This window comes from Psammomys obesus, unplaced genomic scaffold, assembly GCF_907164565.1.
Source record: "Psammomys obesus unplaced genomic scaffold, mPsaObe1.curated_primary_1811, whole genome shotgun sequence".
Taxonomy (NCBI): domain Eukaryota; kingdom Metazoa; phylum Chordata; class Mammalia; order Rodentia; family Muridae; genus Psammomys; species Psammomys obesus.
The window spans coordinates 14,237,989-14,257,127 of record NW_026596134.1 but is presented as its reverse complement, the minus strand read 5'-3'; positions in this window follow the sequence as shown (position 1 = coordinate 14,257,127).

Here is a 19,139-nt window from a genome sequence, read left to right as displayed (position 1 = left end):
TTATGGAGTATAATATAAATACATACTCAAAAGGTGTGGGATATATGCATATATGCATAGGAACAAATATATCTGGGCACAGGGTCTTTTCTGAGATTGACACTCAACCAAGGACCATGTATGGATATAACCTAGAACCTCAGCTCGGATGTAGCCCGTGGTAGCTCAGTAACCACTTGATTTCCCATAGTAAGGGGAACAAGAACTATTTCTAACAGGAACTCAATGGCTGGCTCTTTGACCTCCCCACTCCCCAAGGGAGGAGCAGTCCTGTTAGGGCACAGAGGAGGACTTTGCAGCCAGTCCTGAAGATACCTGATAAAACAGTGTCAGATGAAAGAGGAGGAGGTCCTCCCCAATCAGTGGACTTGGAAAGGGGCAGGTGGAGATGAGGGAGGGAGGGTGGGATTGGGAGGGAATGAGGGAGGGGGATACAGCTGGGATACAGAGTTAACAAAACGTAACTAATAAGAAAAATTAAAAAAAAAGAATAATTAAGAGCTGGAGGGGATGGGAACTCCACAAGGAGAGCAACAGAACAAGATAATTTGAACACAGGGAACTTCCCAGAGACTCATACTCCAACCAAGGACTATTCGTGGAGATGACCTGGAACCCCTGCACAGGTGTAGCCCATGGCAGTTCAGTGTCCAAGTGGGTTACATAGTAATGGGAAGAGGGACTACCTCTGACATAATCTGATTGGCCTGCTCATTGATCACTTCCCCCTGAGCGGGGAGCAGCCTTATCAGGCCACAGTAGAGGACAATGCACTTTTGATGAGAACTGATAGACTAAGATCAGAAAGTAGAGGAGAACTTCCCCTATCAGTGGACTCGGGATGTGGCATGCATGCAGAAAGGGGAGGGAGAGTGGGATTGGGAGGGGAGGAGGGAGGGGCTTATGGGGGGATACAAAATGAATAAAGTGTAATTAATAAAAAAATTAAAAAAAAGAATAATTAATAGAGGCCCTCAATTTGAAAGAGAACAAGAAGGCGTATATGCAAGTGTTTGGGGGGAAGAAAAAGAAAGGGAAAATAATATAAATATAACTCTATTTGAATCTCAAAAAATAAACGTATTTTTAAAAAGCAGAAACAGGCTCTGATTGTGTTGCTGTGTTGATGAAAACAGTCACAGCAACAATAGAAAGGATTGACTGCATTCTCAAAAATGGATACTATGAAATGTCATTTTTTTTTACTTCCTATGACTCATAAAGGAAAGAACATAATGATGGTGACTTTGTGTAATAACAGAAACACTTTCTTAATCTTCTTTTTTTAATGTTTTATTTTATGTACATGAGTGTTTGTCAGCACGGATTTATGTGTACTTAATATGTTCCTGGTGCTTGGGGAAAAAAGGGTAGAGAGTTGGATCCTCTAAAACTGGAGTTACAGAAGGTTGTGAGCAATAACCTAGGACACGGGAACATAACCTGGGTCCTTTGCATGAAAAGAAAGTGGCCTTAACTCCCAAGCCATTTCTCCAGCCTAATTAATTAAAATTCTTAGATAAAAGCTAAGGTAATATGTTCCTTGTTCCAAAGAAAAGATCCTAGGAATAAGTCCTCATCCTTGGGTGATCTCACTGCACTGAAATGTCAAATGATCAAAGGAATTCAACATATGTTCAATAGATATGAACACCAATTCTATAAACTGCTGGGCTCACCAAGAAAAGGGATCTTGAGGTGAGCATGATATCATGATTTATTTTTCTGATCTATCTGCAAAGGATTAAAAGAGGTGAGTTAAAGATATATGTGTGTTGCCACAGGCAAAAGAAGTAAACAAAATTAGCAAAACCCAGAAATACATAAAATATGTATGAGGAAGTAATTGACTGTTAATACTAATTTATATTTTTTATTTTCTTTTACTGGATATTAGTTATAATACTTCACGTTTCCTTCAAATGAAAACAGGTCTATCACCCACTTTCTCTCAAATATATACTGCTATTAACAACTAGGAGAAACTATAAATAAATGCACTGTATGATCAAATCTAAAATCTCACCTATATGGCTTTATTGAATTACTTGGTCATGATTTTGCATATATTATCAGGAGATTTTAACATTCACATACCCATTGCTAAGTAATAGCATTCTCACTTTATAAAATTAAGGGTGTGGTTACCAAAACAACAGACTAAAATAGATGAAGAATCAAGCCCTGACATCACTACTGGTTAAAACATAGTCACTGTTCCTCCATTTTCTCAAACTATATGAGGAGGAAATTTAACAGCTCATAAAGACTCTTCATTTTCCTGAAATAAATTACCCAGGTCTAGGAAGATGGTTCAGTGTATAAGATGGCCGGGACTATAAGCCCAGTGTTTGAGTTCAGATTCCCAGTAACTAATCTAAGTAAAAAGGTGGATACAGTAGCACAAATCTGTAATCTCAGGACTGTAAAAACTAGACGGGGAGGTGGAGCTGGCAGGATCATCCAGAAGCCCTGAGGTCAGCTAGACTAAAGTATATAGCACAACGCAAAATCAATGAGAGAGATTGCTAAAATAGAGAAACAGAGGAAAGTGAGAATTGACATTTAAAACTATCCTTACCTCCAGGTACTTGCCATAGCCACAATGTTTCTATGCTCACCCACATATCATGTCCATGTAAATACATCACACACACACACACACACACACACCATGTTGTACCAAGAAGTTGTGACTTTTCAAAGAGCAAACATTCTGAATATCAAAACCCCAAAACAATAATAGATAAAATGACATAAAGAAGCAGTCTGCCTGAATCCCTCCTTATTTGAGTAGAAACTTGAAGAGAACAAAAATATTGAAATTGTGTCTGAAATCACAGGCTTACCAGGAAATCCAAGCTTCAGAAAGCTTTGGTGTATAAACTCCTCCCCCTTGCATTGTATTCTAGAAAGGAATCTTCGCCTGTCTATTTCATTTTTCCAAAAATATTTTTGCATGCCAAAACCATTATTTCCAAAACCTCAAATCGTTTTCAAACAATTTACTTTCACAATAAACCCTGAATTTCTAAATCCTCAGTTGTCAGACTATAACAAGTGAAATAGAAAACTGCTAAAAGTCACTTACAAAAGTGTCAAATCAAATCCAAGTCTAGACAAGGCTCTCAATTTCCATGTGCATATCAACCTATGTCTTAGAAATAGCTTTTCAGCAGTCTTTGCTTTGTGTTGAAACCTCTTGGCCATTTTCAATCAGAAAGACCCTACCCCCCCCCAATTCCTATTAGTTATCAAACCCAAGGAGGCAGAACAAGTAGTGTTACTGTGTCATAAGGTAATAATGGCTAGCAGAATGTAGGATCAGCAGCAGCACCAATACACACATTATTGTCATCATGCTTTCAATAGACTGTGATGAGAAGTTGCTAATGTGAGGAAGAATCTGCAAGAACAGTGGTAGAAAGTTAGTTCTGAAAGAGGTGATGAAAGTTAAAGATGTAGGCAAAAAAAAAAAAAGACAAAATTAGGACACATTCACTCAACTGCTTATCAAATATTAATCCTGTGTTTATCATGGGGAAAGTTACAGCCAATATTTTACCTCTGGTATGAAAAAGCATACTCTTTCATTATAGGAAGCTATAATGCAAGTATCAAATCCAGCTTAGCAGAAGATTCTAAGATCAGTTATAGATTGCAGAAAAAAAAAAAAACATGGCATTGAGACAGTCATGTTTGTGAATATAACTGAACAAAGGAAACCGATGTTTCTGGATTATTTTTGCATAATTTTGTGTATCAATTTGACTGGACTGAGTGATATATAGGTAACATAAAATTATTATATCTCAGGATGTTTGTTTCTAGACTGTTTCTAGGAGATTCTGGGCAATTGAATCAGAGACTGAGCATACAAAGCACTGAAATAAAACACCGTCAGTGAACATCATCTAATCACTCCACGGCTTTGTTAATATAACTCATATGATCTATGGCCAGAATAAAGTCTGCCTGCTAGCGATGGCTAATAGCTAGGTGTTTGCCACTCATTGGCCTCAATTAATGCCTCATTTCAGGATTAGACTCCCAGATCCTACCAGTACAGGTTTATTCTTGCATCTCTCACTTCTACTGCTTCAAACGTTCCTTAAGGCATGAAGGGAGAATTCCCCAACCTCTCCTTTCCAATTAAGGTAAAATTGGTTTTGCATATAGTTGATATACAGAAGCCCCAATGAAGTATCAAGAATTAGTCTAAAGTGGTCTTTCTTTGAAGCTGCTATTCTTTACATTTCTTTTTCAGTAAACAGTTTTCCATAATTTTACTCTACTTTTGTGATAGCATTACTGAATAAACATTTATGTGCAATTAAATAACTTTATAAACATATATATCAATGGTTGTAGGATTGGTGACTTTATGTATAATATATAGTTTTGTGGCTACTTAAAATAGTTATTGTTTCATGTCTTAACTATTTCTCGTTTTTATGAGTAGTCTTTTAATGGGTATCTGCATGCACATCATCATTTTTCATAATTGTCTTTAAATTCTTCATGTTCATAGATTACTTTGTTACTATATAACCATGTAACAGTTAATAAATATTTCTAATGTTGACATTTTAAAAAGGGCATTAGATTTCCACTTGCAGCATACATTTGTCATGATTAAGTGGGCCCATTTACAAAAACAAAATGCTAGTGCATTTTTATAAATAATACTAAAAAACAATATTAGGGATTTTGAACACTATAGTTCAGATTTAGTACAAAATATTGCATTTTAAATTCATCATGACATCTTCAATATGATAATTTGCAAGTATTTTATTACTATGTTGACTTTCATTTTTAAAATACCATCTATTCCACTCATCCACCTGGATTAAATTGCTGATTTTTTATTTTGTTTTCTTATATTTTGTATTGTATCTTTGCCTTTAAAATGTGCTGTAATGGAGGGTAAGGTTATGTTTAGTAAATATGTTTTTGTTGTAATCCAATGTGGGGTGACGTAATCCACAGCTGATAACAGTCTCTTGAGAGAACTCCTGGTCCCTGTCAGCTGGAAACTGCCTCGTGTAGGGGTATGGTTTTTTTTGACAGCTGAAAAACACCTTGATGCAGACTCAGAGAAGGTATAAATAGTAGCCCGGAGAGAGAGAGAAAGAGAGAGAGAAAGTCTTTACTTCAAGATTCACTTTGAGAGAATTCTTTGGAGAATGCTTCAAAGAGGTTGCTGCTGTTGCTGCTTCTGGTCCTTGTTGCTGCTGTTGCTGATGCTGGAGTGCTGGCTTGCCAGTTTGCTTTTTGCTGATTAGTTCTGCTGCTGTGGCTCTTTTGCTGTTTTTCTGGACTGCAGGATATCCTGATGATGAAGAGTGGAATTGACCCAAGGAACTACATCTAAAGAGGTCTACATTCCCTGTCCCTACTAGCCTAGGGTTGAGGGACTGGAAGGGAGGTAGAGGCTTAAAAAAACCCTAAGTAAAACAAGTTTTAAAATTCAAAGCCTAAAATCCATGACACTTATCTCTAGTATATTGTTAATTTTCTAATGTATTTATCAGTATTTGAGTGTTTCCTTTATGTTTATAGCATAAGCAATTAACATTTACATTAGAAAATTTATAAAGTAATTTAGATAACATCATCTGAAAAATATTATTATAAACATTTAGAAAACCTTATGTGCTCATAATTCTATAATAATAAACATGTACATTTAAAATTTATTGTTGAAGTGTATACAATACAGATGATATTTTAATCTTTTTCATTTAATTTTCAAAATATATAATAAAAGTAAATTAATAAATATTTCATTTGTATTAGCTAACAAATATAACTTAGATTACTTTTTAAGTTCTAATGTAATTTTATTTTGTAACATATTAGTAATTGCTATTAAGCATTTGTGTGCCTGAACATTTGTTTTTATTTTATGTTAAATAATGTTTTTTAAAGATTTATTTATTTTATGTATATGAGTGTTCTGTCTGCATTTACATCTGCCAGAAGAGGGAATCAGTTCACATTATAGATGGTTGTGAGCCACCATGTGGTTGCTGGGACTTGAACTCATGACCTTTGGAAGAGCAGATAGTGCTCTTAACTGCTGAGCCATCTCTCCAGCCCAAATAATGTTATTATAACTATTTTCACATGTAAACATTGTCCTATACTTGATTAGAAAATGTATTGAATGTAAAAAACTGGATTTGTCAAAAGAATGTAGCATGTTTCTGCTAGAAGTATTGGCTTATTAGTCTCTGGAATGTTGTCCTCATCACTGATCTTTGTTCTTGAAGTCCATGGGTCTCAAAGGCAGGAAGGGCAACAGGTATTAAGGATTTAGTAATGACAAAGGATGAAGTGCAGGTTAAGGACATATGATTTGTGAAATAGAATATTAATTTGTGTAGTTTTAATTCTTTCATAGATTCTGTGCATGTGTCTGTTGATAGTGGTGAATAAGTGAATAAAAATATAGCTGATAGCAAATGTATGAAATCCAAAGTGAAGCTCCATATTGTCAAATTTTTAATAATTGAAAGTTCAATGAGATGTATCAGTGCTTGTTTGAGTGAATACATTAATCTAGGTGTGTCAAAATTAATATTCACAAATTCTTAACAATACAATTATTTTATGAAGGAGGAAGAGAAAGAGAAGGGGAAAATAAGAGATGAAAAAGAGGAGGAGAAGGAAAAGAAAAAGAAGAAAACCTCTGATTGTCTTTAATGAAAGCAGCATTACCAGGCCACGGAGGAAGACAATGCAGCCACTCCTGATGAGACCTAAATGACTAGGATCAGAAGGAAGGAAAAGAAGTCCTCCCCTATTAGTGGACTTGGGGAGGGGCATGCATGCAGAGGGTGGAGGGAGGGAACCACGGGAGGGATACAAAGTGAATAAAGTGTAATTAATAAAGAAAAAAAAGAAATTAAAAATAAAAAAGAAAGTACAAACCACACAGTGTATTGTTGTAAAGGAGAATCCAATGTCCCGCCTCAAATAGGAAGAGATACTTTGTTCTCTTTTACCCACAGACATAGATCCTACAGGCCATGTTACAAACTACCAGCCACAAAATTCAAGACTAAGACTCTAGGAAAAGAGACACCTTGCCTAGACTGTAGAACTCTGCTCCGAGGCACAGTTCAACCTCTGTGCTGATTTTTCTCCAATATACACAGAATTTCCACTCAGATCAAATGAGGCTTCTAAATGTGTACTTGACCATTTGGTTCTATAAGGGTGATATATTCTGTCCCCACACCGTGTGTGTGTGTGTGTGTGTGTGTGTGTGAATGTCTTTGTTTGCTTTTCTGGTATTTATTACTGGGGCATATTTGGGGGGATCTAAAATCACAGCTGAGAGTCAGAAAAATTTACCACAAAGTCCCCTGCAAGTGTCCTTTATGAGGTATATAACCCATATACCTCTTTATACTTGATTCCATCACTAACAGCATTGAAATGTTCTTCATTTCAAAAGTAGTGTCAGTTCAAAATATGCTCAAATGACATCTCATATTAGGTCATCAATTGAGATTGCCTTTCTGTTTTCAACCAGTAGGATCCCTTGGGGCTTAAGAAAAGTTTCTATAATGTTGCATAAGCCAGTGGTTCATTTATTTATCATACAGTGAAATGAGTAACAGGGTTAGAGAGTGGCATCCCATAACCTCTATGTAGTCAGTTGTTTAGGAATGTACTTGATGAAGGACACCTGTGTTTTGTTATGCTTTGGCCCACAAGACCCAGGATGGCTTATTCAAAGAACACTTTGAATCTGACTTGGGCTTAAATACATTTATAAGTATCTTTTTGCTTCTACTTTTTTTTTTTTTTTCAAACTCACACTCATTTGTACACACCCTGATGAAGATGTTTTTCACTGCATAAGAAGGTTTGCCTCAGGAAGAAAGCCTACTTCTTAGGTTGCTGAGTTTTATGGGGTGACTGCATACTTAGGAGCCTGGTAGGCTATTGTTTAAATTGCCTGCATCATTCTGCATTCTACTCACTACAGGTTGTAAAGCCAATTATTTCTTTATATTTCTACAAATATTTGGTGCTGCCACTGCTTTTCAGTTGTTCTTTTTTTATTGTTGTTTGCTTTCTTTGCTGTTGGTTGTGGTTATACTTAATTTGAGGTTTGCTTTTGTGGGTTGTTTTAAAACTTTAGCTATATAGTCATATTCTATTCTATGACTAAAGAAATGCTTTTAATTTGCATTTCTTTAGTGGACTATGGTGTTAAGAATTGTTTTTTTGTACTTATAATTCACTCAGACCACTATTAACTTTTTTTTCCTTCAGTAAGACCCATAAAACTCATACATGCCCTTTTCTGTGGCCTAGCAAGGCTGTTCCTCCCTCGGGGAGGGGGAGGGGAGATCAATGAGCCAGTCATTAAGTTCATATCAGAAATAATCCTTGTCCCCCATACTAGGGAACTCACTTGGATACTGAGCTACCATAGACTACATCCGAGCAGGGGTTTTAGGTTTTATCCATGCATGGTCCTTTGTTGGAGAGACAGTCTCATAGAAGTTGCAGCCAGTCCTGAAGATACCTGCTAGGCTAGGGTCAGATGGAAGGGGAGGAGGACCTCTCTATCAGTGGACTTGGAAGAGGGCAGGGAGGAGATGAGGGAGGGAGAGTGGGATTGGGAGGGAAAGAGGGAGAAAGCTCTGGCTGGGATACAAGTGAATGACCTGTGATTAAAATAAAATAAAAAATACATGCTTTCCTGATTACTTCTCTGTTAAGAAGTCTGGAATCATTTTCTTCTCATAAAGACATCCTTCACTCCTAAAACAAACAAACAAACAAAAAACCTTTCTAAACTGAACACAATCCTCCTAACTATTTGACAAGATTTTTATTGTACTCTATTGTACACTATTTGTGACTTGAAGGCTCTGGCACTGATGCAAACCATTTCACCTTTCCATCCTTTGGTCTACCATATAGACTCTTTCTATGGAGGACAGTTTGTTATACTTCCTTCAGTTCTCATTTTCACATTATTACAGTGTGTACTTTCATAGACCTCCTAATACAATAGAATAAGATTTTCCCAGCTTAGAAATCACTTCTCATTTGCATATTTGAAAAAGACTATTGCATAATATTTCATATATGTAATTCAATAAATAAATGTTTGAACTAATGAAATAGAACATTTTAAATAATAAACATGAAATATTTGGAAATAAAAATTACAAAACTTTTAAGTTTTGTATTATTTTAGAACTCTTATTTAACTACAGAATAATTTAATATCCAAATAACTGTCCTAATGATAAATTTTATTTAATAGTATTTTTATATCTTCTATAATTGCTAAGAATAATCATCACAACTGTCTTCCTGTTTCCTAACAAATTTCATGTTAGGAAATGAGCAGTATAACCCAGTCTGACATAATATCCTTGCCCTTGTGTGTCAGTAATTTATTATTCCAAAGTGAATTCCCTTTCAATCTACTAGGTTAAAACTGTATTTATTCATGTAAGGCAGCTGTGTGTTTCTGTCTCTCATGTGTAAACTCATGTATATACCTGTACTAGTGTGGATTGTGTCAGCATCTTAGATAGATTTGATTGGACTTTGTTGGGTTTTCTGGTCTCTACTGGGGCTCCTTCGTATGTTTGATGAGATTGAAAAGGTACAAGTTTCCTCTCCAGCTTTGTCCTATAGGCTGGTTTCATCTTGCTTTATAACACTGTAATAATACAAGGAAATAGCCAGTAGCACTCAGATATTTCAATGTGTATATAACTCTTCTGTGTTTGCCATATTAAGTCATGTGGCCAGCCCATAACCAAGGATGGGAAAAGAGACCTACATCTTAATGGAAGGTTCTGAAAAAAATTTCAAACCATATAGGTATCTCTGAGAAGGAAAAACATTACAAAATATTTGTGCTACAGTTCTAAAGGTGTTATTTGTACAAATTGTAGTAAATTTGTTTTTCTAGAGATAAGTAAATACAAATATTTCTAAAAAACTAATTTAACCCAGAAGATTTTGATGACAACATGGGAGATATTAAATGAAGTTTTTGTTTTTGTTGTTGTTGCTGCTGTTGTTATTTTTAAAATCATCTTAGAACCAACAGGAACTAAGAAAAATAACTCTGCTGTCATGATTAAAGTGTCAAAGCTCATTAGCTTCACTGTAATTTACCTGATTAAAAAGAGAGGTTGGAAACTGAGTAGTGGGAATACAGACTTTCATTTTAGTTTCATTGAGCAATTCTGTAATAAAGTAGCATACAAAAAATATGTTTCATCGAGTAATTATATCCACTAAAGGTGTATCTTTTCGATGCGGGCCCTAGGAGGATATGGCAGCTGCAAACATCTCAGCCCCCTGCTCCCCACCTTTTATTCAGGAGGCAGAAACAAATCTCCCCAAATGAACCTTTTAAATATGAAATGATCACCAGAGGCTAATTGAAACAACAGACAATTGAAGCAAATTATGCATTCTTCCCATAGATAAGAGACTTAAATTATAAATCCTTTAAGACTAGGAAGTATGAAATAAATTGAAATGCAATTAAGTGTCAGAATTAATGACATTTCCAGGTTATTTCTTATATAATGGCTCAAAATGTATTGAGGCTTTGAAAACTGTTTATCTTAATCAAACCTATCTCAAGTTTTACAAAAAAAAAAAAAAAAACAGAAAAATAGAAAAGTGGACTTTAAGACAAGATCCTGGAGGTCCACATGGACAGCATTTTCTTTCCTTTGTTTCTCTTTCATGCTTCCACAATTTTTAACTAGACCTTGGATCAGCAGTAAGAAAAAAAGCATGACTTGATTCAAATCATGCTAAGTCATATGGTCAACTAATACACTGGGTAGCATGTCTCACTTCAAAACATCAAGTCCATTCTGCCTTCACTGATTAGTACAATGAACATTTTCTGAAGCTGATAATCTCATTGAGTGTCTTCCTGGAAACTGTAGTGTTGTTGAGGAAGTCATTTCCAAGGGTTTCAGTTAATGAGTTGCTTTATTTCAATAGATACTGATATTGGAGTGATTTGTTTGGTACCACAAAGACTGTGAGTAGAGGATATGAGTTCATTCGTTTAAGAGCCAGGGTCACAGGCTGGAGAGAAGACTCAGGAAATAAGCTGACTTGAGTAGGAGCCCAGGTAGCCCACGTAAGAAAGCTTGATGTATCCCAACCACATAGCTGCTGTGGAAGTTTTGTTGGAAGATCCCTAAGGCTTGCTAGAATGCTGTTCTAGTCAAGTTGAATTTGTGATTAACATGTTCACTGAAGGGTCCTATGTCAAAATACTAAACTAAAGAACAATTAAGAAAGACAGAAAGCATTGGCTTGTTCATACAGATACCTTCCATCATACACACATGGCATTTTATACAAAGTTATGAATTACCCCAAAGAAAATTTTGCCTGGTAGTACAGAGGAAACACTGCAGCCCTTATGTAAGCATAGATCTTGGAATCTGTATTCTTTCCTTAAAGCACACTCTTTTTCTATATGACACACTGCATTCTAGTATTTTAGGTAAAGTTTACTATTAGTAAATAAACTTATAATCAGAAACTCAGTCGTTAGCTGTTATACATAAAAACAAATTTCATGATCAAAATCTTCTCTAAAAATAAGTAAGTTGATTAAAAATCTCTTTAATTTTGGACGATAATGACTTAATATTTTTTTGTTTTTTTCATTTGAGTTTATTCATTAACTGATATATGCAACCCAAATCTGTAAATATCCAGGTAGCAGTATGTGATTTAAAATCATTTTAAAATCATTCACATAACATATAATCTTCAAATTAAGATAAACAAGTATATATTTCTTCAACCCTTTATTATTTCTTCATGGTAAAACTCTCAAACCTCATCTCATTTTATTTTTTATAATTTTTTATATTAATCACAGTTTATTTATTTGTATCCCAGCCGTAGCCCCCTCCCTCATTCTCTCCCAATCCCACCCTCCCTCATCTTCTCACTGTCCCTTTTGACTTAAAAACATTTTATTGTTTAATGTGTTGGTATTTTTATTTTTGTTACTCGTGTAAAGGCAATAATTTTTCGACCCTGGGTGTTGATAATATTTCCTCCTTTTGAAATTATTTAATTTGTTCTACATAGCTTTTGTCTATTGCATATTTAACATTTCTTTAGTTTCAGAGTACATTCCATTTAAACCAAAGTTCATTAAAAAAAAAACAAACATAAATTTCAAGCTGAACCCAGCTGCAAGTATATTAAACAAAAAGATATTTCCCTAATCATGTCAGTATGCAGAGTATCAACAGCATATTTCATTTCATGCTTTCTCTAGCTTAGTACCCCGTCTGCCCATCACTACCTCATGTTCTGTTGTAGAGGATTCCCAAAACCTAGCCATTTTGTGCTACTATGCCAAACACAAAATTTATCAGAGCACATTTAACACTACAAAAAATTAAAATAAAAATATAACTAGCAATCAAAGCCATTATATTATGTCTTCAGCTAACTTTTTTTTAATTTGACCAAATACTATGTATAAGTCATTTCTGAAAGTGTTCAGGAGTAGTTAAACTTTTATGATTCTTAGTAAACTGGTTTAGATGAGACAGAATTTTAGGGTTATGAACATGATGGGAACATTTTTTCTACATTTTATGAATTTCAAATAATTTCAGAATAAAAAAGGTGAAATCTATTGACACATCCCACTGTAGGTATATTTACGTATAATTAAATCCGGGAAAAATATAAATATATCCTTAAGTAACCAAATTGTTCTGAGAAATCACATTTGAATATCTAACCATACAAGCCTGTTATTGAAATGAGAGTCCATGGATCCACCTATATTCTGATGATGAGCACAATTATATGTTACAGAGTATCATCATATAAAAAAATTAAGTCGTGTTTTATATCCATCCATTTAAATCAGTTTTACCCTGTTTAATATAATACAATTATTTTATAATTGGTAATTGCTGTCATTTAATTTCTACTGCTAAGAATTTTTTCATATTCATTTTTGTCATCAATGTTTTCCATTGAGCTTGCCTCCAACATTCTTCACTTTCTTTTCATTTTTTTTCATTTATTTACTTTTTAAATTACAGTTTATTCACTTTGTATCCCAGCTGTAGCCACTCACTCATTTCCTCCCAATCCCACCCTTCTTTCCTCTTCTCCTCCCATGTCCCTCCCCTAGTCCACTGAGGGTTCCTCCTTCCCTTCCATCTGACCCTAGTCTATCAGGTCCCATCATGACTGGCTTCTTTGTCTTCCTCTCTGGCCTGGAAAGGCTACTCCCTCTATCAGGGGTAGGTGATCAAAGAGCCAGCCACTGAGTTCATGTCAGAGACAGTCCCTGTTCCCATTACTAAGGAATCCACTTGGAGACTGAGCTACCATAGACTACATCTGTGAAGGGGTTCTAGGTTATATCCATGAATAGTCCTTGGTTGGAGTATCAGTCTCAGAAAAGACCCTGTGCCCACATTTTTTGGTTCTGTTGCTCCTGAGTGAGGTATCCCAGAAGCAGAAAGACACACATGGTATATACTTACTTATAAGTGGATATTAGACATATAACATGATAATCATACTAAAATCTGTACACCTAAAGAAGCTAATCAAGAAGGAGGACCCTGGGTAAAATGTTCAATCCTCATTCAAAAAGGGCAAACAGGGTGGAGATCTCTTTCTTTTCTTGCTATTGCTTCTACCTCATGCTGTAAACAACTCACAATATTTGCATTTACACACCTAACAGAAACAAGTTAAGAAAGGAAAAGTTTATTTTGGCTTATTGTTTCAGGGGATATAATCCATAGTAACTTGTTCCATGTGTTTGAGAAAGACATGATTTTGGAGGAAACTTACATTAGAAATCATTTACTCATATAAAACAAGAACAAATAATACCGAGATGTCAGAATGGAGTGACCATTATTCCCAAGGATCTACCCCATTAGCCTAATTTCATCGGCTAGGATCCTATAACCTTCCTAGGCTATGCCTAGGAGACCGAGTGTCCAAAACATTGATGTGTTAAAGACATCTCAGATGTAAACTGTAGCACTTTTGGATGAAAGGAATTGAGATTGTGCAAATAGTCCAAAGTCTCGTTCTTCTAGATACAGTCTCTAAGACAAAAACTTGATTTTGAAAGGATCCTAACAAATGTTAGTAAGATAATGCTGCATGAAAGAGAAGTTGGAAGTGGGATAATAGGGATGTACCTCATTCTCTATGCAGCAAGAAGTAGGGAACACACAGTCGAGCCATATAAGCAGATGTAAGCAGAGTGAAACAGTGGCTGAGGCTGTTCTGAGAGGGGAATAAAACTCTGCTCTGCTCAGCCTGCTGCTCAGTGGGCAGAAGGGAAGAAAGATGTCAAGAAATGCCCTGTGTGTTCTTGCCAAAGGTTAATGTCAGCAAATACATGACTAATAGGATCATAGGGAGGCATTTCTCAACAATAGCATCTGCTACAATGGTATTTCTGTTTACAGCTCCCCAACATAAGGATGACATAAAAAGGCAGGAAGATATTAGTTGTACAGTTAACTCAATAGCAAACCTCATATAAAGTAAATTTAGAAATCATTGAAATAAATAAGTCCCTTAGCCTGCCAGACTGAAGACGTATTACATTCCTATGATTATTAGTAGATTCAAATGTTTTTTTTTAATCTATGAAACAGCTAATGGTCATAAATTTCCTTCTTATTAGGAAAGTAAACATTTTCCAAGATGAATGAGTTCACATTTTTAAGCATGAAGTTAAAAAAGAACATAAATAATTGTTTGCTAATATATTACTTTCAACCTCAAACATTATTGCTTTTAATCATACCTAGTTTGCCTTTAGTTTTATATTGAAACACATTTTGACAAAGAACAATAATTATGGATGAAGTTTTTCAAACCTGCAAGAATTTCTTTTTATTACCCTATATCACCATTGCCTTGAACATGCCAGACATTAAATAAAGGCCCTCAAGTTAACTTGATGTTAGATGTGCTTAACTCTACATGTTTGCCTTGACAAGACGGAATTTAGTAGAGACTAATTATATCACTCAAAACACCAAACAGTAATAGTGAAAAACTAGAACTTTTCTTTCTATACTTATCACAGTATGACTGTCTATTTCTTCAAAGGCTCTGAGACTTTTGTCTAAATTGAGTTATTTATCTCGGGAGAAAGCCTCCTTGTATTTTTGGTAAAATAGTAGAGGTTTCCAGGAGGATATGAATGTGAGAGCACCAGAAAAATCAAATTTGGAACTATCTTGTCACCTGGACAATAAAAACTGAGCTTACAGAATCATGTCCCCAGTGAGAAATACACTGTTTGCTTCTGGTCACAATTGCTTAGTGTCAGGTCACAGTAAGGTCAATGGGAAGGGAAGAAGAGATATGTATCTTATGGTCATCTTGGTCAGTATAACATAGTTTCCCAAACTCTGTGTGCCATCTTCCTTACATACAATGATGGGGCAAATATACACTAGATAGTACTTTCCTGGGGACAAGTAAAAGAAAATGTGTGAACAGTAACAGGCCATAAAACTAGTACTTGTCACCTAAAACCTGCCTGGCACACATAATTATTCCCTTCTCTTTTGAGTCCTGTGGTGGTGATAATGTAATAGGATGACATCCTGCCTGGCCATGCTTGCCACCATCTTGGTTGTACTTACCACTTTATCTACCTACCGTGCAAACACAACATATATCTTAGACATAAAAGAGGTTATCAAGAGCACCAGGTCTTGAGTTATTCAGCTAAGCCATTCTGATGGGTGTAAGGTGAAATCTCAGGGTCATTTTGGTTTGAATTTCCCTGATGATTAAGGACGTTGAACATTTCTTTAAGTGTTTCACTGCCATTTGATATTCCTCTATTGAGAATTCTCTGTTTAGCTCTGTACCCCATTTTTTAGTTGGATTACTTGATTTGTTGCTGTTTAACTTCTTGAGTTCTTTATATATACTGGATTTTATCCCTCTGTCAGATATAGGGTTGGTGAAGATCCTTTCCTAATCTGTAGGCAGAACTTTTGTTTTGAAGACAGTGTCCTTTGCTTTACAGAAGCTTTTCAGTTTCATGAAGTCCCATTTATTGATTGTTGCTCTTAGAGCTTGTGCTGTTGGTGTTCTGTTCAGGAAGTTGTCTCCTCTGCAAATGAGTTCAAGGCTCTTCTCCAGTTTTTCTTCTAACAGGTTTAGTGTGTCTGGTTTTATCTTTAGGTCTTTGAACCACTTGGACTTTAGTTTTGTGTGGGGTGATAAGTATGGATCTATTTGCATTTTTCTACATATAGACATCCAGGTAAACCAGCACCATTTGTTGAAGATACTATCTTTTTTCCATTGTTTGGTTTTGGCATCGTTGTCAAAAACCAGTGACAACACATGCTGGAGAGGTTGTGGAGAAAGGGGAACTCTCCTCCATTGCTGGTGGAATGTAAACTTATACAACCACTTTGGAAATCAATCTGCTGCTTTCTCAGACAATTAGGAAGAGTGCTTCCTCAAGATCCACCTGTACCACTTTTAGGCATATATCCAAAAGACACTCCAGTATACAAGGACAACTGCTCATCCATGTTTGTAGCAGCTTTATTTGTAATAGTCAGGAGCTGGAAACAGCCCAGATGTCCCTCAGTTGAGTAATGGATACCAAAATTGTGGTACATCTACACAATAGAATATTACTCAGCGATAAAAAACAAGTAAATAATGAAATTTGCATGTAAATGGTGGGAACTGGAAAAGATCATCCTGAGTGAGGTATCCCAGAAGCAGAAAGACACACATGGTATATACTTATTCATAAGTGGATATTCAACATGTAATATAGCATAAACATACTAAAATATGTACACCTAAGGAAGCTAATCAGGAAGGAAAACTCTGGCTAAGATGTTCAACCCTTATTCAGAAAGGCAAAGAGGATGGACATCAGAGGAGAGAGAAAACAGGGAACAGGACAGTAGCCTACCACAAAGGGCCTCTGAAAGGCTCTACTCTGCAGGGTATCGAGGCAGATTCTGAGACTCATAGACAAACTTTGGGCGGAGTGCAGGGAATCTTATGAAAGAAGTGGGAAATATTAAGACCTGGAGAGGACAGGAGCTCCACAATGACAGCAACAGATCCAGAAAGTCTGGGCACGGGGGTCTTTTCTGAAACTGATACTCCAGCCAAGGACCACTCATGGAGATGTCCTGGAACCCCTCCGCAGAGGTAGCCTATGACAGTTCAGTGTCTGAGTTGTCTCCATAGTAATGGGGACAGGGACTTTCTCTGACATGAACTGATTGACCTGCTCTTTGATCACCTGCCCATGAGGAGGCAGTAGCCTTAGCAGGCCACAGAAGAAGACAATACAGCCACTCTTGATGAAACCTGGTAGACTAGGATAGAGGGAAGGGGACGAAGACCTTCCTTATCAGTGAAATGGGAGAGGGAACAGGAGTGGGGAAGATGGAGGGTGGGGTTGGGAGGGGGGAGGGAGGTACAAGGGGGATACAAAGTGAATAAACTCTAATTAATAAAAATAAAAATAATTAAATAAAAATGAGTATCAGGTATTATATGACAATGATTGATGTCATATTAATAATACAGTTTAACAGAGGCTCTATAAGTTAATAGATTTTTAAGAAGCTCTATGTATCTTTCTGAAGGTTCAGCTCATCATTATGTGGCTCAGTACATAATTTCCTTGTCCATATTTTGTGTTGTGAAGCTTTATAGTCTTGCTCTAGATACATCCCTGCCTATGTGACCCCAATAAACATCAACCTTGAATCCATCTGCCTTTCCCTCTGGTCTCATGGTAACTGCCAACTGGTTCTCTTGTACCAACTACCTATTCATAATCTCTGCATCTATTGTATCATATAATCTCATCTCTGATAAAGTGTTTCTGTCAACACGTGACTCAGGTAATATGTAAGATATTACCATCTTTTAAACAAGACTTCACACTACTGTGACCTCCCATAGGAGGCTACCCTTCCTGCTTAGTTTTTCACATCCCTTCTGGTTCAGAACTCATGGTTCTAGCATCATCTTAAAGAGGAGTCATCATGAGTAACACACTTGAATTCAAGGATTTTGTAGCTGGAAAGGAGGAACTGGCACAACTCCATTCTGGTTTTTTAGCTCACATCACCTACAATTCAACCAGTGGTGGTATTCTAAAATGTTTTCAAGTGGCCAGTATTGAATTGCATGCTCTGTAGACAAGCACTTTTGCAGTCACTTATAGCAATATTGCTGGCTATCAAAATTTACAATTCCTTTTCATCTTATGTCTACTTAGCTGATCTTCTCTGAGAAATCTAAAATCAGAATCTTTCCCAGTAGGAAATTGTAACAACACTTTGGGGTACTAAAGAAAACCACTATTACTCAAGTGTTAGTGTATTTGAAGAACTACATATGGCCATTTGACTTATCTTTTCCTTCTTCTAAATACAGAGTACCTCTTCATATTCCAGGTAATTTGCCTTTAGACTTCCAAAGGAGTGCATTTCTCAGGTTGTACCAAGCATGGCTTCAGACCCCTGCCTTCTTTCGTGTACTACAACCCATTAGAATTACTGAAAAATCATGGGTCACTTCTCCAAATTGACAGGTGAATGTAGGTTATTTTAGAGATGAAGTTCAGAATAACTGTATAGATTCTTTTGAAGAAAATCACTAAAGTATTGCACATTCAAAACATGGAAATTTGTAAATCTGCCATTACATCCATTATTAAAGGAGATAAAAGTGGTCCCTGGATATCAGACCTTTAGATCCCTGAAGCTTGAATTTCCTTCACTTCACAGTTAATGTTTTTTTTTAATTTTATTAATTACACTTTATTCATTTTGTATCCCCCCATAAGCCCCTCCCTCCTGCCCTCCTGGTCCCACCCTCCCCCCCCTTTCTGCATGCAGTTAATGTTTTTTTCTGTGCATTTTTTATAATTAATTAGATTGGTACATAGGTTTTATAGTCCCAAAGGGCCTTTATTTTTCCTCCAATACTCTTTTATGATAAGGATGGTTAAGAATATGTTACCTTCACAGGGAACTTCCCAAAGACTCATACTCCAACCAAGGACTATCCATGGAGATAAC